The 20,831-nt window shown below is 43.3% G+C and overlaps 1 protein-coding gene and 1 pseudogene across 2 annotated transcripts in view; both read right to left on the reverse strand.

Moving 5' to 3' along the window:
• The window catches only part of MED10 (mediator complex subunit 10), a 179,778-nt gene that overhangs the window by 98,447 nt on the left and 60,500 nt on the right, over positions 1-20,831 (reverse strand). The gene's annotated exons all lie outside the window — the stretch shown is intronic.
• On the reverse strand, positions 6,786-13,817 carry LOC132676138 (large ribosomal subunit protein uL1 pseudogene; annotated as a pseudogene).

Below are 20,831 nucleotides of genomic sequence, written 5' to 3' on the forward strand. Positions count from 1 at the left end.
GAATCAATACAATTCTCATATGAACATGCTAAAGAAGAAAAATCATTTGATCATAATTTAACAAAATCCAATGCCTATTCATGGTAAAATTATCAACAAACTAAGAAGAGAGAAGAACATCCTCCAATTGATCAAGAACCTCTATTAAGAAACTAAAGCTAACATCCTACTTAAGGATGAGAGACCAGACACTCTCCCCCTAGGACCAGGAACAAGGCAATGATGTCCTCTCACCATTCATGTTCGGCATGGCGCTGGAAGTTTTAGCTGGTGCAACAATGAAAGACAAAGAAATATGCATATGCAGATTGGAAACAAATAAGTAAAACTGTCTTTATTTACAGACATAACTGTGTATGTAGAAAAGCACAACAAAAACAGGCCTAGAATTAATACACAAGTTAGGGGCACCTGGGTGGCTCAGTCGGTTGGGCGTCCGACTTCGGCTCAGGTCATGATCTCGTGGTCTGTGAGTTCAAGCCCCGCGTCGGGCTCTGTGCTGACAGCTCAGAGCCTGGAGCCTGTTTCAGATTCTGTGTCTCCCTCTCTCTCTGCCCCTCCCCTGTTCGTGCTCTGTCTCTCTCTGTCTCAAAAATAAATAAATGTTAAAAAAAAAAAATACACAAGTTAAACAAGGTCTCACAGTACATGCTTAAAACACAGAAGTCGATTGTTTTCTTATAAGCCGGCAATAAACAACTAGTTTCAAATCTAAAAGCACTCTGATGGTTAACTCCGTGTCCACTTGGCTGAGCCACAGTGTCTATATATTTGAAAAACATTATGCTGGATGTTTCTGTGAAGGTGTTTTGGGGGTGACATTAAGACTTAAGTCATTGCACTTTGAGTCAAAGCAGATTACCCTCCATAAAATGGGCGGGCCTCATCCAATTAGCTGAGGCTTTAATAGAACATGGTTTGGGCTTCTCTGAGGAAGAAGGAACTCTAGCTGCGGACTGCCTTTGGACTCAAACTGCAACTCTTCCCTGGGCTCCCAGCCTGCCAGCCTACCCTTCAGATTCTGGACTTAATAAGCCTCTACAATCACAGGGGCCAACTCCGCAAAATAAACCTCTCTCAATAGATGATAGGAAAATAGGTAGATGATGATGATGACGGATAGATACATAGAAACATAGATAATAGATATAGATAGGTGGTAATGATGAAGACTGATAGAGAGATGATAGAGAAAGAGAAAGAGAGAGACAGGAAGATAGATATAGACACACACATCCTGTTGGTTCTACAAACCCTGATGAATATAAACACCAACTAATACAATACCAACAAAAAATTAAATAATTATGTATAAATTAACAAAAATACATATAGGGCCTACATGCAAAAAGTTATAAAATACTGATGAAGGAAATCAAAAAATATCAAAATAAATGGAGAGATACCCCATGTTCCTGATGGGAGGTCTCAATATCATTAAGATGACAATTCTTTCCAACCCAATCCATAGATTCAAGTTACTTTCAATCAAAATCCCACTAGACTATTTTGGGAATATCAACAAACGAATTGCAAAGTATATAGAAAAAGGCAAAAAAAACTAGAATAGGCAATACAATACTAAAAAAGAAGAATGAGGTTAGAGGACTCACACTATTTGATTTCAAGATTTACTATAAAACCACATAAGTTAAGACAGCATAGTATTAATAAAAAAATAGACAAGTCAATGGAACAGAACAGAAAGACAATAAATAGAGCTACAAAAATATAGTTACCTGATTTTTGACAAAAAAAGAAAGGGAAATTCAGTATTAAAAAGATAGTTTTGCTCAAAAATGATGCTAGAACGACTGGATGTCAATATTGAAAAAAATCTAACAGAGATCGTACAACTTTAACAATAATTAACTCATATTAGCCCTAAATGAAAAATGCAAAATCATAAAACTTTTCTAAGAGATTCTAGGCGAAAAACCATGAAAACTTGAATTTGATGATGAGGTTTTAGATTCAACAGAAAAAGTATGATCCATGAAAGAAAAAACTGAATTCTTAACTTGGACTTTATGAAAATTAAAAACTTCTGCTGTGTAAAAACACACATTAAGTGCATAGAAATATAAACCATTGGCTGGGAGGAAATATTTTCAAAACACTATCTGATAAAGGACTTCTACTGAAAATACACAAAGAAGCTTAAAAGTCAAAAATTAGAAAATAACCCAATTTTTAAAATGGATAAAAGATGGGGCACCTGGGTGGCTCAGTCAGTTAAGCTTCCAACTTCATCTAGGATGTTAGAATGACCCAGGTCATAACAGTTGAGAGTTGAGACATACACTCATGGTTAGCTTAATATAGATGCAAATGGCTTCACCAAGAAATATTTACAGATCTGTGTTTATGCACAAGTTGATATTCTCACATATGTTTCCTTTCTCTGCCAGATGACAGAACCCAGGAACACCACCACCCTGTAAGAAGAAACACATCCAGCACCACATCCTGATTTCCAATACCATTCTGTAATGAGACGACCCAGGGATCCTTGGAGGAAATGGTTGATTCTAGGACTGGGGCAAGAAATACACAAGAGGAGCCTTGAGCATCTTGTAGTACAAGAGGCAAGGAAGTGTTAAATAATAATATAATTAATTAATTAAAACTATGACTCGGGGTGGGACACCTGGGTGGCTCAGTTGGTTAAGCATCCGACTTCAGCTCAGGTCATGATCTCACAGTCCAGGAGTTTGAGCTGACAGCTCAGAGCCTGGAGCCTGCCTGGGATTCTGTGTCTCCTTCCTTCTCTGACCCTCCCCTGCTCATGCTTTGTCTCTCAAAAATACATAAATGTTAAAAAAATGAAATAAAAAAATATAAAAAACCTATGTCCAGGGGGTATAGCAAAAAGTCACTGGAGCCAATTAAAATAGCTCTCAATGGTCAAAGCTGAACCAATTTGAGCAACAAAGTGAGTAAAGTAGTATTAGATAATGACCCAAAGTATAGAATAAATATCCATGAGTCCACACTGATATAAAAAAAAAAAATGATCAAATACATAAATAATGGAGGAGAATAGAAAAGTGTCCCATGCACAAGAATTCCAAACAACTTAAATAGATAACTCTGTTTTCTAAGGGGTAGAGCATAACTCTCCACTCAAGCATGGGCTTCCCTCACATAGAGAGAGTACGCGGGGATAGGGGTAACTTTAAAGAAACAAAATTATGACCTCCCCAAGTGCTCAAACTTAACATCAGCAGTCACAAGTCATGTTGACAGTATGTTCCCTTGATATGATGGGGTACAAATGGTACTTGACATCTGTGGTCTTTCTCCCCCAAACCTATAACCCCAGTCTAATCGTGAGAAAAATATTAAACGAATCCCAGTTCAAAGACATTCTACAAAATACCTGACCAGCATTCCTCAAAACTGTCAAGGTCATCAAAAACAAGGAAAGCCCGAAAAAAAAGCAGAGCCCAAGGAGGCAAGATAGCTAAACGAAATGTGGTATCCTGAATGGGATCCTGGAACAGAAAAGGAACATTTGGTAAAAACTAAGAAATTCTGAAAAAAGCGTGAGCTTGCATTAATGGTAACATCAGTATTGGTTTGTTTAAATAAGCTATAACAATATACAGTCGAGAAATTCCTTAATCTTTCATTTATTTTATCTACTTAATTCTTACTTAACTCAATTGTGTAAGCTCTTTTAAATTGTTCAATTCTGGAACATTATAAAGAAAACCAAATTGACAGAACACAGCTTAATTTACTCAAATCTCTCTTCATTTGAGACTGTGTCCTAAGTCACAATGGGCATAATTAGTTTTAGAATCATTAATACACACTCTGCTTCAGGGTGCCTGGGTGGCTAAGCTGGTTAAGCATCTGACTTCAGCTTAGGTTATGATCTCACGGTTTGTGAGTTCGAGCCCCACGTCGGGCTCGGTGCTGACTGCTCAGAGCCTAGAACTTGCTTTGGATTCTGTGTCTCCCTCTCTCTCTGCCCTCTCCCGCTCTCTCTCGTGCTCTCTCTCTCTCTCTCTCAAAAATAAATACACGTAAAAATGCATACTCTTTTTCATATGCATGCAAACATTTTCATTTCTTGGTTCTAAGTTTTCAAGTTTTGTTGGACTGGCACCTTCCATGCATGTATCACATGAGCAAAGTCCACTTTTTTAAACAAAAACATTTCAAAACTATTTATACCTAAATATGGATTTGGATTTTGTGTATGCTTTTTGCTACATATCATTAGCAAGCATGAGTTCATACCCCATGACTGTGTAGGATGCAGATTCAACATTTATTTGATTTGTGTGCTAAGGACCATATTAATTTTTAGTTGAGAGTCATTTGTTGTTTTACTTAACTCTTCTAATAAATATTATATCTCGTCAAAATAAAATCTGATTTCTCTACCGGCATCTATTTGGTATTCCCTTCAGGTGTTTGAGAATGATTGAAAGGTCAAATTTGATAAGATATTCCACCTTTGGGAAGATAAAGAAAATAGCATATATAATTACTGCATTCATTGCTACAAATATGTCACTATGGATATAATTGAGTCATGACTCCCAGTAACAAATGGATTTTCAGCTAAAATTCTGGTTTGTAAGCTCTCCTCTTGACTAATATAGTCTTAGTGCCTTTACCATAGTCCCTCAACTATCTTTTAAATCAATGCCCAAAACTCAAAGTATTTATCTTGTCCTTACCTAAGTCAAAACCTATACATTTTACAACAGATATAAAACCAATGACATAACCACTCCTTTTGAAGTCCCTGTTTTCTTTTGTATGATAATTAACATCATATACCAAAAACGTTAGTTGTTCGACAGGACATTTGTCCTTGGTACAATCTAGTTTAAGTGAGTAGTGTTTACTTTTTTAAACATTTATGTATGATTTTTTTCTCTCACTGTTTTATCCATTAAAATATGGATCTCACTTGAATTTTCCATCCTTGATCATGTTCATATGCATTCATTTTTTTTCTATATTCCACATTCAACCATTCTATCATCTAATTTTGAAATCATATGTACAAAACTAAGAAATGTCTATCATTTTCTATAAATATTGTACTAGTGGCATCACACAGAGAAAACATTATCATTTTTGCTAAATATTGGACAGAATATTCTTTTTTTTTTAATTTTTTTTTATATTTATTTATTTCTGAGACAGAGACAGAGCATGAGCAGGGGAGGGACAGAGAGAGAGGGAGACACAGAGTCAGAAGCAGGCTCCAGGCTCTGAGCTGTCAGCACAGAGCCTGACGTGGGGCTCGAACTCACAAACCATGAGATCATGACCTGAGCCGAAGTCGGTCGCTCAACCGACTGAGCCACCCAGGCGCCCCGACAGAATATTCTTTAAGAAACACCACCTCCATGTATTTCAATGTTCACGTGTCTTTCTTGAAGATTCTTGGTTGTTTGCTGTACAGATTTATTTTCATGGTAGTAATTAGACTTGTGTGATTTTTATGTGCAAGGGATGTTTTGTGTTCTTTTTTAAAATTTTTTTAATGTTTATTTTTGAGAGAGAGACAGAGAGAGAGAGACAGAGCATAAGTGGGGGAGGGGCAGAGAGCAAGGGAGACACAGAATCAGGAGCAGGCTCCAGGCTGTTAGCACCGAGCCTGACGCGGGGCTCAAACTCACGGACCGCAAGATCAGGACCTGAGCTACAGTGGGTCACTTAACCAACTGAGCCACCCAGGAGCCCTGGAATGTTTTGTGTTCTTATAATTAAGAACTCGGATGTTTCCAGCCACAAATAACATGGTGGCAAAAGCTAAGTCATAAAAAGTAGAAAAGTTACAAAATACTTTGCCTTTCTTTTTTTTTTTTTTTTTTTTACTTTTTATTAAATTCAATTTTGTTAACGTACAGTATAATATTAGTTTCTGGTGTACAATTTAGTGATTCAACACTGTTTTTTAACATAGTACTGAAGTCCTAGCCACAGAAATCAGACAACAAAAAGAAATAAAAGGCCTCCAAAATGGCAAGGAAGCAGTAAAAATTTCCCTATTCACAGACAACATGATATTCTATATAGAAAATCCGAAAGACTCCACTAAAAAATTGCTAGAACTGATATACAAATTCAGTAAAGTTGCAGGATACAAAATCAATGTACAGAAATCGGTTGCATTTCTATACACCAATAGTGAAGCAGAAAGAGAAATCAAGGAACTGATACCATTTACAATTGCACCAAAAACCGTAAGATACCTAGGAATAAACGCAGTCAAAGAAGCAAAAGATCTGTACTCTGAAAACTATAGAACACTTATGAGAGAAACTGAAGACACGCAAAAAAATGGAAAAACTTTCTATGCTCATGGATTGGAAGATCCTATATTGTTAAAACGTTGACACTACCCAAAACAAACTACACATTCAACGCAGTCTCTATCAAAATACCACCAGCATTTTTCACAGAGCTAGAACAAACGATCCTAAAATGTGTATGGAACCAAAAACGACCCCCGATAGACAAAGAAGTCTTGAAAAAGAAAACCAAAGCTGAAGGCATGACAATTCCAGACCTAAGTTATATTACAAAGCTATAGTCATCAAGACAGTATGGTACTGGCACAAAAACAGACACATAGATCAATCAAACAGAATAGAAACCCCAGAAATGGACCCAGAACTATATGGTCAACTCATCTTCCACAAAGCATGAATGAATATCCAATGGGAAGAAGACAATCTCTTCAACAAATGGTATTGGGAAAACTGGACAGCGACATGCGAAAGAGTTGGGCCACGTTATTTATTCCTTTACTTGTTTGTTTGTTTGTTTGTTTGTTTGTTTGACAGCACTAGGGATTATCAAGCTGTGCCTTAGTGTAGGCGTTGGGGCTTGCCCATGGTGCTCTCGATGTATAAACCCCGGACGTTCACCAATTCACAGCTAACTGGATGTTGTTCACAAGCCCATCATCTGTCATTTTCACATGGCTAATGGCCAAGGCCAGATACAGCACCCTCTTCATCTGGGATTTGATCGTGGACTTCACTTCATCTCCTTTGGCCATGATGTTCTCATGGGAGGTCAGCAAAGAGGGGAATTTGCCAGCCTTATTCAGTCCTGGACCAGGATTCGTGGGATCTGCTGAAGCCAAAACGGCATCATACTTCTAATCCAGCTTCTTGACTAAGTTTTTATTTCTGCTGAGTTTCGTTGGTGTCCCGATGTCCATGTGGGGAATATCCACAGCCTTGGCCTCATTGCAGTGCCGCTGGTCCCCCAAAACACAGACAGAGAACATAGGGCAGGGAATGGACTTAAGCCTGATGATGCCTGAGAAGCGTTTGTTCTTCTGAGGGTCAGAGTTCTTCAAGCTGACCTACAGCTTCACCATCTCCAAAAACTTCCTGTACTTGTGCTGGTTGGCATGAGGGACTCACCACGTCACCTGGTACAGGGTGCCCTGGGGGGACTCTTCTGCTCACAGTGACTGGCTCCACAATAACCGGGAAAGACTGGACCACTTTCTGACACCACACACAAAAATAAAATACTTTGCCTTTAAACCTAAACTATAAAAGTTGGTCTCTGTACTTTCTTTTTCCGCTAGAAATAATTTAATTTTGATGTAAAATACTAAGTGTTCTGTCAGACCTACCGAAGGGAAAATCTGATTCGTCAATTTGAATCAGACTGTTTGCTAGAAACATTCACACACTATCAAGACGATGTGCGGAGGTCTCCACGTTCTTGCCCAATTTACCAATGTCGTGAATGTCACCTCATCACGGCAGCAGGCGGGGCTCTGTCTGCGGCTTCTGGTTGCAGATTTGATAAGAATTACTCTTTTCCATTTCCATTGTTTGATCCAAAACAAACTTCAATCTTCCCTTACTAACAAATAAAAGAGATTTTTATCTGACCTCTTTTTCTATTTGGTGAGAATAACTTTATGCTCATTTTCATTATTGTTTCATTAATTAAATCTAATTATAAAATTTATAATATCCTGTTTGTAAATTTCATGTGAGTCACACTTGACAAAAGTCTGCTTAATTTCCTTGTTTCCAGATTACATTTTCAATCTAAGCAGGGCACCCTCTGAAAAACTTACTTCTTTTTTTAGCTTTTCATTTCTGAGCCCTGTTTCCATATTCTGTTTCCACAAATACACAAAAATTAATTTACATTTTATTCTCCATGATCTAAAGTAACTTTTTACCTTATAATATGTATTTCAGATTAAAATATACAATAAAATGTTACTTGAATGTATACATTTGAATAAACTGCCACCAAAATATAAATTAAATCATGAAATACGGAAGTCTGTAAATGTTTTGAAATAATGTTAAGAATTTATAATTTGGGGGCACCTGGGTGGCTCAGTCTGTTAAGCGTCTGACTTCGGCTCAGGTCATGATCTTGCAGTTCGTGGATTCCAGCCCCACATTGGGCTCTGTGCTGACAGCTCAGAGCCTGGAGCCTGTTTCAGATTCTATGTTTCTCTCTCTCTCTGCCCTCCCCTATTCGCAAAAACAAATAAACATCAAAAATTTTTTTCTTAAAGAATTTATAATTAAAAAACATGTTTTTAGTGTTTATTTATTTTTGAGAGAGGGAGAGAGAGAGGGGCAGAGAGAGGGGGAGACACAGAATCTGAAACAGGCTCCAGGCTCTGAGCTGTCAGCACAGAGCCCAACGCAGGGCTCGAACTCACGCACCATGAGACCATGACGTGAGTCGACGTCAGACGCTTAACTGACGGAGCCACCCAGGCGCCCCAAGAATTTATAATTTTAAAATACTTGTATTTTCCCAAAGAGTTCTTTTCCTAAAATACTTAAACTAATTTTTCAAAATATTTTTTACTTTTATTTATTTACTTTGAGAGAGAGAGAGAGAGAGAGAGAGAGAGAGAGAAAGTAGAGGAAAGGCAGAGAGAGAGAGAGAGAGGGAGACAGAGAATCCCAAGCAGGCTCCACACTGTTAGCACAGAGCCGGACACAGGGCTCTATCCCACGATCCTGGGATCATGGCCTGAGCCAAAACCAAGAGTTAGACACGTAACCGACTGAGCCACCCAGGTGCCCCTAAATTAATTTTTTAAATTAAAGGTCAAACACACATTATAATTAATAAAGTCAAGAATTTTATATCCAAGTTATACAAATAAAGCTGTAATTATATAAATTTCTAAACTATAATTTAATCCTATTAAATGTTTTATACATATAAAGCTACTCAGAATTCTTGCATTGAAATCCTTCCATAAGCCAATGAGTAGATTTGCCATCATGCTTCCCATCATAGCTCACTACACCTGCACTCCGCCAAGCCCCTCAGCAGCATCCTCACTGCAAAGCCTGGGACAACTCACACCCCCTTTCTGGCACTCAGAGCCTTTTCTCTGCTCTTAAAACACAGATCCAATGTGAGGAAGTTTATGTGGGGGCCTGATGGTGTCAGTCACCAGATAAGAGGTCTGGGATTAAGGGTCACGCTGCACAGAGGGACAGGTGCTGAATGGGAAAGATGCCGTGTGTCCCTAAATAAATGTGTGGTTTGCTGTGGTTATTCTATGCACAGCCCAGCACGGGGCCCTCTTGCCCTGATCCAGGGGCAGCACTGCCTGGGTGTACCCTCTACAGAGCCACACACACAGGTGACGAGGGGCCACACAGAGTGACGCTTAGGGAGGGATCTTTATACGAGCCAAAGCCGTGATGTCCACAGCCCAGATGTCCATTAACAGCACGATAGCTGAATAATTTGTTGTGCAGTCACACAACAGAATACCAAACAGCCACGAAAGCTAAAGAACCACACACAACAATGCAAGTGACCATCGCCCACGTGCAGGGAACAGAAGAAGCCAGACGCAGAGGGAAACATACTGATCGATTCCATTCACCGAGAACGGCCTGTGGGCTCAGGGTGCTGCCTGCCAGGTGTACCCGCAAAGAGGAGCTGGCAAAAGTCAGCATGTTGATGGTCTTTTTTTGAAAATTTTTATTTTATTTTTGACAGAGAGAGAGAAAGAGAGAGAGACAGAGCATGAGGGGGACCCAACTGAACCACCCAGGCGTCCCGCATGTTGATGGTCTTTAAGGGGAGGGGAAGGGCAGTGATCTGGAGGAGGAGAGGGGCTTCCGGAGGGCTGCAAACATTCTTGCTATGATCTGCATGTTTGCGTCCCTCCAAAACCCGTCTGTTGAAAATGAGCAAGGTGATGTAATTAGGGGGTGGGGCTTTGGGGAGGTGATGAGGTTCCTAAGGTGGAGCCCTGACCAATGAGATTAGTGTGCTCACAAAAGAGGCCCAGAGAGCCCCCTCCCCACTTCTTCCAGGTGAGGACAGAGCGATTAAGTCTGCGATCTGGAACGCCTGGTACCACACTCGTACCAGGAAATCAGACTTCCACCCTCCAGGACGTGGAAAAATACATTTCTGTTGCTTATAAGCCACCTGGCGGGTACTTTTTTATAGCAGCCTGAGTGGACCAACACAGTCTTCTCTCTGAATTAGGTGGCCGGTGACAAGGTGACACGGGGATGTTTCACAGTGTCATCTCCTAAATGCCACATTTATGGCTGTGCACTTCTCTGTGTGTGCATTCTACTTCAGGAGAAAAAACGTTTTTTTTTTTAAGTGAATGAAGGGTTAAAAAAAGGAGAGACACTCTAGACAATTTATTTATTCATTCAGCAAATATTTGTCGACACTGTATGCCAGGCTCCTTGTAAAATGTTCAGAAGCAAATTCAACATCTGAGGCTCTGCTCTGTGCTATAAGCAGATATCCCTGAACAGTCCCTCACTCCTCTCAGCTGTGGCCAGAAATACTGCAAAGGACAGGACACACAAGTCCGCACCTGCAACCTGGAGCCTGCCAGAATCAGGGCTCTTTCTAATCGTACCCTGAACAGAAGATACAGGCGTGTGTCACAGTCAAACTGTCAGCATCCTTCCTTAAATAACCTGCGGCCCCATGCCCTCCATTCCCCACAGGGGCAGGGGACGGGAGGAAGGCACAGCCACCCTCCCAAACTGGCCTGGTACAGAACCTTCCAGAACAAGGAACACTAGGTTTCTCAAATCTCCCTTTTTCTTAAAAAAATCTGTCAGTTTTGGGGTGCCTGGGTGGCCCAGTCAGTTAAGCGTCCAACTTCGGCTCAGGTCACGATCTCACAATTTGTGAGTTTGAGCCCCACGTCGGACTCTGTGCTGACATCTCGGAGCCTGGAGCCTGCTTCAGATTCTGTGTGTGTGTGTGTGTGTGTGTGTGTGTGTGTGTGTGTGTGTGTCTGCCCCTCCCCAACACGTGCTCTCTCTTTCTCTCTCTCTCTCTCTCTCAAAAATAAACATTAAAAATTTTTTTTTAAAAATCTGTCGATTTTAGGCAGGGTTTCTACCAACTTAATTTTGAATTTATTATTTCAGCAGGTGATCATGGCGAAAAAATTTTAAATACAACATAAGAAATCATTTCTCGTATTTCCAGTGGGACAAAATACCACACGTCAATTCCTCTTCTTAAATCAATACGATGGACAGCATATTTTCTAATGGACCAAGCTTCTTGATAATTCCAAATGGACACCAAAAGCCAGGCTCCAATGAATGTGTATGTCATAATCCCCGCAATCCTATTACATTCAGGAAACACAGAAAGAGGGTAGAGTGAGGGTAGCTGAAATTCATAGACCACAGCCAGTGGAGGTGATCAGCTCGGCCTCTGCCAGAGGAGCAGACAACATGAATTCAAACCCTCTAAAACACCACGAAGGGGTAACTTCCGTGAACTAGCTCCATTGTACACGGCCACCTAGGGACACTAGCGGGGAAACATTATGCGTGCTACTTCTGCTCAGAAAAGTCCAAACAAGCAAACTTCATATACGTGAACCACACTTGAATCTTCGTAGCTTATCTGCTATTATTGTTTTCCTGTAATTCTCAATGTCTTTCTCCCTCAGAGAGGGAGACAGCTAATTGAATACCTGTGAACACCCCCATGGACGTCATAAAAAGATTGTGCAGTCTAGGGGATGAAGTACATTTTATTACAAAGATACAGGCTCAAATACCTATAAAAGCCTATTATCTGAAGAATGCTTTCTCTGTTTAAAACTCTGCACCTATAAAGGGTTATTTTACAACAGAACATTATTACGTTAAGGCATGCCACCATCAATAAAGTAATGTTTAGGCACAATTCAAAGATTTAAAAGTCAAGAGAATTAGGAAGAAAGTTCTAATTTCAGCATAATGCTTTCCTGTATGTATAGAAAGCCTCTTTTAATGGAATTATTACTCACGTAATCTTGGATTTCTTTTACACTGTTTCACTAAGATTATCCCAATTAGAAGTACTGTCCTTGTTCTTTTGTAGAAGTTAAAACCACTCCTTAGAGGACCTCAAGGTAAATAAGATTAATTAAGACTAATCTCCACAATCCCCACTGAAGTATAACTGAAGTGGGCCTTCTGCTACATTGTATGTAGGAATGTGTATCCACGACAGGAACCCCTGTGAAGATAAGGACCTGAGCAAGGTGAATGTGTCATGTGTTCCTGGGTGCTTTCCAGCCACTGGGTTAGTACTCCTAGGTCACACGATTGCAGTTCATCAGCAAGCATGATTTACCCCCAGGGGCGAATTCACAGCAACAGGTGGTGAGGGTACATACACCCTTGCACAGAGGTCTCGTCTCTCAGAAGCCCACGCATCACCTCCCAAAGCCACATGTTAGACCAGCTCTGCTCACTGGGGTCCAGACTGTGGTCAGGAGGAGGGGACAGAAGGGAGAGGGGTAGCGGTGGGAAGGTGGGCAGGAGGGGAGAAGAAGCAGAAAAGGGAGCAGAAGGAGTGAGGAGTGGGGAGGAGAGAGGGGAAGCCCTCATTTCACCCCTGCCCATTTGCAGTAGAGTTCCAAAAGCCCAATCCCAGAAAACAGACTGCTTAATGGGCACCCAGCCTGTCTCTGTGGCTCATATACAGCAATTAAAAAAAACAAAAAACTTTTTATACATTATCAACCTGGCTATCCTTATTACAAATTCTAACCATCTATTTATGTACACAATTACATTATCTGGAAGGAAATTTTTATTTTCCTCTTTTCCAATCTTTGTAATTTGAAAATTCTCAAGATGATGACTACTTCTAGTATCATTGCTATTGAAATTCAGATGCAATCGTGTATCTGGTCTATCTGTGTATAAAATCTCTCATGCGGCGCCATGACCTTGAATAAGAACAGCACTCACTGATGTTAACTAATGACTCCCCGGTGAGCGGCACGTGCATGTGGCCAGTCCCATTCTCACAGACCGGTCGCTGGTACCATCCCCACGAGCCCAGTGACATTCTCAGTGTTCCAGAGCCAACAGCTGTTCCACCGACACTGGAGGTCACAAAGCAAAAGGTGGTCCCCAGAGGACCAGGGAGGAATCACGAGCACTCACCCCATATGAGGTGGTTACCTGGTACTTTATAAGTTGAGAAAGCTCCACCCAAGTTACCATCCCTGTCGCTCAAAAGAGGCTCCAAGTCATGCCATTGGCAGGATTTGATGTCACAGGATATAGGACAGGATTTGATGTCAGTTTATTGGAAAATCGACAAGCAAGGAAGTGATAGAGCACGTGTGATCCTTTGAGCTCAGTACCCGCAGAGGGTGTGCCCTTCCCATGCAGTAGGCAGGGACACCCCTCACCCACCCACCCAGGAAGCTCCATGCGGCTCTCACCAGGGGACATCTATGCCACTCTAGTGTGGGAAGCAACCTGGTCGGGGAAAGGTGGGCCTCTGGAGCTCTCAGGACACGGTACCTTGTTCATCTTGCCAGACCCGTGAGAGCACCTCTCTGCCAGCTTCCAAAAAGCATGAGGAAATGAGACTCCAAGTCACCCAGATCTGATGCCAGAGGACAGTAAACAGACACATCGACAGAGATGTCCTTCAACTAAGCCTTCTTCTAACCAGAGCTTCTCTCCGCATCTCAAGACGTAATACCTCCTTATGTTCTGTTTTGAAAAATAAAGAACCCCCAGAAGCACCAACGTGGTAGCCAGGAGCCAAAGCTGCCTTTGGAAACACTTTGAAATGACCCTTTCGGGGGGGATCCTTTCCCAAGAAAACAGTCAAAAACACAGACACACATTTATGTACAAAGATGATCACAATGGGATTGCTTCTGAAAGGGAAAATTAGACAAAGTTTGAATGCATGACCCTGGGTTGGAAGCATCGCAATTTATCCTCAAGATGAATCCCATGCAGCCGTGGTATTTCCAAACGGTGCTGAAGGACACAGTGCGCTCACGACACATTGTTAAGGAGGAGAGAGGGTGAAAAATAAACTTACATGAAATGACTCTGTGTCTGCTTTGCAAAGGTATAATATGATGTTTGGAAGAAAATTAAGTATTTCAAGTGTAATAATGATTTTTCTCTGTTGGGAGAAGAGTTGGTGTTTATAGTCTTTTTGTACCCTTCCATGTTTTCCAAATTTTCAGTAACGAGCATTTATAATTTTATCGCCGAGGAAATGTGATTTCTAAGAGGCCCTGTGGATTAATGAAATGCTCTGTGTGGAAGGAGAAAGCAACTACCTTGGATCCAGTCTCTGTGGACCTGGGTTCAAATCCCGGCCCCACCCTCACCATGAGTGTCCTGACCACCGGCTTGCCCCATGCGCTGCCAACTGCAAAGCAAGGACAAAAGTCATTCCATGTCACAGAGTTCTGAGGAGGGCACACGATAATGTCCACAAAAGTATTAGGGAGAGGGTGGTCACTCAGCTATTCTCTGAATGGGACTGAATTATTCTAACAAAGATGAATAAATCATGTTTTCAGCAAGAGCTTGACAACGGAATCAAAGCAATAATCCTAGACATGTCTCACTGGACTTGACCAGGACCATTTAGGTTTCCTGAAGGTGTGAAGAGGAGTAGGAGAGCCAAGTTCTGGGGCTTGGGCCCTTCATGGAAAGGAGAGAGAAGGGGGGAGACGAGAGGGACAAACCCAAACTCAGTTTGCCCCAAGCCAGACCCACACTGGGCTCTGAGCCTTTCAGGGGCGTCAAGGGTGTCCTGTGGCTGGTGAGTGGTGTTTCTCCTGCCCCCAGGCTCCCCTCTCTGAGTGGCTTAATCAACAGAAATCTATTTTCTAACAGTTCTGGAAACCAGGCGTCTGAAACCAAGGCGCTGACAAGGTGGGTTCCTTTTGGAGGGTCTGAGGGGGGACTCTGCTCCATGCCGTCCTGTAGCTTCCGGTGTCACTGGGAGCCCTTGGGGCCCCTTGGCTTCGAGACGTGTCCCTCCAGTTTCTGCCTCTGTCTTCACATGGCTTCCCCCTCCCTGTCTATGTCTCTTGCTCTTTACTCTCAGGACACCTCCATTGGATTCAGGGTCCACTCTAATCCAGGGTGATTTCATCTTGAGATCTTAGCTACATCTGCAAAGACTTTTATTTCACATAAGATCACATTCTGGGGTTCTAGTTGGCCATGCATTTTTGGGGGGGTGGAGGGGGATGAAGGGACACCATTCAACCCACTACACCTGAGAAGCATCAATGCTTCAAGGGGAAGCAGAGAAGCATCACGCACGCCAGCTGCCCAGCCCTGACCTCAGCCCCATCCTAGACAGCTTCCCTCTTCTCCCGGGCTCAGTGGTTCCGTGAGAACATTCCGCCAATCCCTTCCCTTTTGGATCCAGCCTTCTGGAAGCCTCTTATATATAGTTTGTTCACCCAGGGCATTCTCCGGGCCCTAAATTCGCCCCAGACTCTGCGAATCAGGGACAAGGAAGAGAGTGGAAGCCAGTCAGGTAAGAAGAGAAAGAATGGAGACAGGAAATACCTGGTCTCCCACACAACACTGTGTGTTCTCCCTTCGTCTCTCCTTCCTCTGCCACATGGGCTGAATACGTTTGCCTCCAGCTTCTGCTTGAATCGTCAAGCTGCATTTAGTGGGAATGCAATGCCACAGTCGATTTCACACCAAGTGAAAATTCACCATAACTCTATCTACTGTGCTGCCGAGCTGGGAATTACACAGCCTCCCTAATTAAAGAAATGAACCCCATAAAAGCCTTATTTATAACTTTTCTAGAGTCCTCTGGCATTGATCCCAAGCCCAACGTTAGAATCCAATTCTTCAATGTCAAAATATTAGAGTAATAATGAAGTTTGGAAACCTCAGTTGACCCAAAGGTATATTCCTTCAGAGTCGTAAGAGTCATTATTTTTCTTGGACACACTTCTGCAAGGTGGGGGATGGTTCCAAGGTGTCAAAATGAGCGATTTTCATGCTGGAGCCTCAAGAACATCCCTTGGCTTCAGGAGCTAACATCACCCAAACAGATCGATAGGGCTCAGCGCCAGTGCCCTGAATCCTCGCTGTTCCTGCAGAAGCAAATCCAATCTCCAACAATAACTCTGACATGTGAGCCTCAGAACTAAATCACAGGAAACTTTCCAGGCAGCCCGTCCAGCTGCCACTTCATGGAGGGAAGTCCATCCTCCATGGCTGCTTCAGGCTGGCTTCTCAGCCAGCACGCATTTAAACCTTTCCATTTTCCCAACTTTGTCTTGAGAAGGATTTTTTTTTTTTTTTTTGGATGGGATTCTTTTCTACCCTTGCTTTTCATTCATGAAGTGCAATTCAAAATGTGTGACGGTAATTAGAGATGAGAGATGATGCAGTGTGGATAACTGAACTACCCAGATAGGGAAAGATGTTTCTGGAATCTTCTTTAAAGAGGCCACTGAGTTTCTGAGATGCAAGGGACTCTGGGCCATATGTTGAAAGCGAAAGTGAAATAGAATAGTTCTTGCAGACAAAAAGGGAGAATGTGCCTTAGAAGAAGGCAGCTCGGGGCGCCTGGGTGGCGCAGTCGGTTAAGCGTCCGACTTCAGCCAGGTCACGATCTCGCGCTCCGTGAGTTCGAGCCCCGCGTCAGGCTCTGGGCTGATGGCTCGGAGCCTGGAGCCTGTTTCCGATTCTGTGTCTCCCTCTCTCTCTGCCCCTCCCCCGTTCATGCTCTGTCTCTCTCTGTCCCAAAAATAAATAAAAAAGGTTGAAAAAAAAAATTTTAAAAAAAGAAGAAGGCAGCTCAAGCTCTTCCCTGAGTGTTTCAAAGTAATTGTAGTTGAGTAAAACTTATCATTTGAGTAGCCTGCACCAGACTCTCTTAGGAAGGAAAGTGTGTTCAGGAAAAAAATTTTGATAAGCTGCTTGGAAGAAACGTAAGACTTTGAGGGCCAAAGTCTTGAAGAGATTCAGCAGAAATGAAGAGGAAGTTGGGGCGCAGGGTGAGAGAAAGAGAGCAGGAAAGGTGAAGGTTGGAGACAATGTGGCAGAACAGTGGGGGCTGAGTTGAAAAAGTGCAGAAATCTGTGAATACAACTATGGAAAATTCAGTTTGTGTTAGTACAATAATAACTCTCATGCTCCCCCAAAGTTTCTATAAAGTCATCTACATATCGAAATGCTTGGGTGAGTGATGAATTTCATGTCCAGATCAAAGCTACCCAGATTAAGATAATTGCTACACGCGACTAAGTCAGCAGAAGCAGGTTCCTGCTGGACCAAAGGCAGCCCTGAGGAGGTATGCCTCCAGAGAACTTATCAAAATGTTGGTGAAAGCACTGCACCCGCCACAGCAGTGAAATAAGGATTTAAACAACTAGATCAGCTTTTTAGGGGCGGGGGAGACGTAAGGGTAATATGGGTAAAGTGACGATGATGCTGATGATAGTTAATATCTTTAAATGTGTATTATGTGTTAGATCCACGGCACCCTAATATGGTTATTGGATTTAATCCTCGCAATATACAAGGTTGATGTATTGCTATTGCCATTTTGTAGATGAGAACTACAATAGGCCTAGTTACCTAGCTAGGAAGAGACAGAGAGGATATTTAGACCCAGATTAGCCTTGAGTCTGGAGAATTTGCAGTATCCCCTGAACAATGAGAGGTCTGTTCATGTGGGCACATGCCCTGGAATCACAGGTGAGCCCTGAGCCTCTGACATGGGGCCAGCTACCTGCAGAGATAATGGAGCAGAAACCCCTACGACTGTTCAGGCAGTACTTAGTGTAAGCACTGTGTAGGTACACACTACTTAACTCTCTCAAGGAGGACTATTACCTTAGAGGAAGCAAGGAAGAGGCAGAAAGAGAGGAAACAGGATGAAGGAGAGGGGGAGGTGGTGAGTGAGAAGCTTCTCTAGAGCTGTTTATACCTAAATAGGAGGAGCCGGACACAGAAGAAATTGGCCCCAGCAGATCCATCTGGAGCTCTGCCCTTCTCACCTCTCCTCACTCAGAGTCCCCATTCTCCTACCTCTTACTCTGATCTCCAGAGGAATCTCTCATAATTTTCAAAAATCTAGTGCACCGCCAAGATGCCAACCACAGCCAGGGTTGCCAGACTAACCACAAGGTGCCCAGTTAAGCTTGGATTTCAGATAAATAAGGCATCTTTTTGGTGTAACTGTGTCCTATGCAATATTTGGGAAATTCACATTTAAGTGCGCATCCTACATTTTTATCTGCTAAATCTGCCAAACCTATACTTGACCAAGGCCAAACTCCTTCTATTTATTGTTCTACATCTCTCCACTATTCACGAATCCAGGGGGGAGGAGAGCAGAGCTAATTCACTGTGGTTTCCCTCAAGCTCAGATTCTCTAACAACGAAAGGCAGGATAGATAGGATGAGACCTGATTCTTGTGTGGTTGGAGCTGTCTCAAGACACCTGTGAGTAGTTGCTTTTCAAGGTTGCCGCAGGTGCATGAGGGCAGTGGGGGTGATCTCAGGTAATCAGCTTTCATTCATTCATTCTTTCTTTCTTTTATTCATACATTCGGCTATAGCTGTTAGGCACTCCCTCTAGGCCAGAAAGCATGCTAGGTTTGGGGGCTCCCCTGAAAATAACAACAAACAAGTTCCCTGCCTTCATGGAGGCAACATACTGCTATCGGCTGGCTCATGTCCCCTAAAAGTTCGTATGTTGACATCCTAACCACCAGTACCTCAGCATGTGATCTTACCTGGAAATAGGATCTCTACGAGATCAACAACTTAAAATAAGTCCATTAGGTTTGGGCCCAAATTCACTACGACTGGTGACCTTATAAAAGGGGAGATTTGGACACAGAGAAGTGCCGTGTGAAGCATGTGTGTCGACAGAGGGTGGGATGATGCGTCTCCAAGCCAGGGACACCTGAGGTCACAGGGAGTCAGAAGAAATGCCTGGAACAGATGCCTCCCTCATGCCTCCAGAGGGAGCACAGCCTCGCTGATACCTTGATTTCAGACTTCTGGCCTCCGTGACCGTGAGACAATAAATTTCTGTTGTACCAAGTCACCCATTTTGTGGTACTTTGTTACAACTGCCCTAGGACATTAATACACACATTAACCAAAAAAACCCAAAATGTGGGTAAAATTGTGGTGGCTGGGCACTATGGTGGGGGGGACAGTGCTGTGTGGGTCAATATCAGAGGGTCTTTCCTGGTCAGAAGACTCAGGGACCACCTCTCTGAGGAAGTCACACTTGCACTGGGAGCTGATGGGCAGAGGGGCAGGGGTGGCGTCCGTGAACCCAAGGGGAACAGACCACCTGTCCCCATCCAGGTTGGGAATGTGGGTCAGCAGGGTCTCACTTCCCATCGGGAAATCCGGGACCTGACACTGGAGGTCAGATTCACTCATCAGCAAAAATCTTCCAAAAGCAATCCGTTGGATAAGATCTGTGAATGCATCATTGATACAATGAAGGCTCCTCAAGATGTCATGCCAAGGGGATGGATGAAGTGCGATCCTGAACCCGTAATGCACGCGCTGTGACTGCCGCAGCCTGGGGTGAGCGGCGGAATATTGTATAAGGAGGCAGGGGAAGGAGGTGTGTGTTCACGCTCTCCTGGCCCCATCAGGGAGGGCGGATGCCCCAATTTTAGATGCCCCCTCCCAGTTCGTCTTCTGCAAATAGCCCCAGAGTTGGAAAGGGCACTGTATCTTGCTACCACAGCACATCGGAGACAACCCGTAAGAATATCCGGCTCTCTCGGCTCCAACTTTACGCTCGCTAAGCAGCCGTGTGAGTTGTTCTGTTGAGGTTCTGACTCGGTGATTTTTTCCAGGCCCTGAGCCAGGACTATTCTCAGAACCAGCGTTCAGGCTGCAAAGGAACAGAGAGGATGGGAAGCCCACACTCTGACAGCGGACGGGGCAGCCAGAAAAGGGGAAGAAGGAAGAACGGAGTCAAGTATGAAGAGCAGGGGAGCCCAGGCTACCCCCGAGGTCACAGAGGGCCAGCAGCCCAGCTGGCAGCCATGGGGAGGCTTGGCTGACCTTCCCGGGCACGTGAACAGGACCTGTGTGGTCAGAAGAAGCAACTGGAACAGCCCTGGGAGGGGGAGGCTGACGGGAGGCAAGGCCACTGTCTCCAATCAAGAAGTACGGCGCCTGTGCTTGGTGGGACCCAGAAGGCAAAGCGGGTGTCGGTCAAGCCCTACAGCCCTGCTTCCAGAAGACTCGTGGACGTCCCCACTCTCCACAGCCAAAGCCCCTCATCCCTATGGTACCCGAGACCTCTGGCTCTAACACTGCACACAGTGTGTTTCTTACAGTTCGGTTCCTGCTGGACAGCCACCGAGAACCAGCTTCAGATACTTCCCTCGGCCTACGTTTGCTTTTCCATAAGCCGAGCACCACCGATGTCCACGGTGGGTGTGCTTGATGCAAAATATATCATGTATCAACCTGACTGAGAATTCTCCTGCCAGACCCAGAAGACTGTAGGATTGACTGAAAGTCTCGTCCAATGGCAGGTAAGGT

The sequence above is a fragment of the Panthera onca genome, chromosome A1 (genome assembly GCF_046562875.1).
Source record: "Panthera onca isolate mPanOnc1 chromosome A1, mPanOnc1 haplotype 2, whole genome shotgun sequence".
Taxonomy (NCBI): domain Eukaryota; kingdom Metazoa; phylum Chordata; class Mammalia; order Carnivora; family Felidae; genus Panthera; species Panthera onca.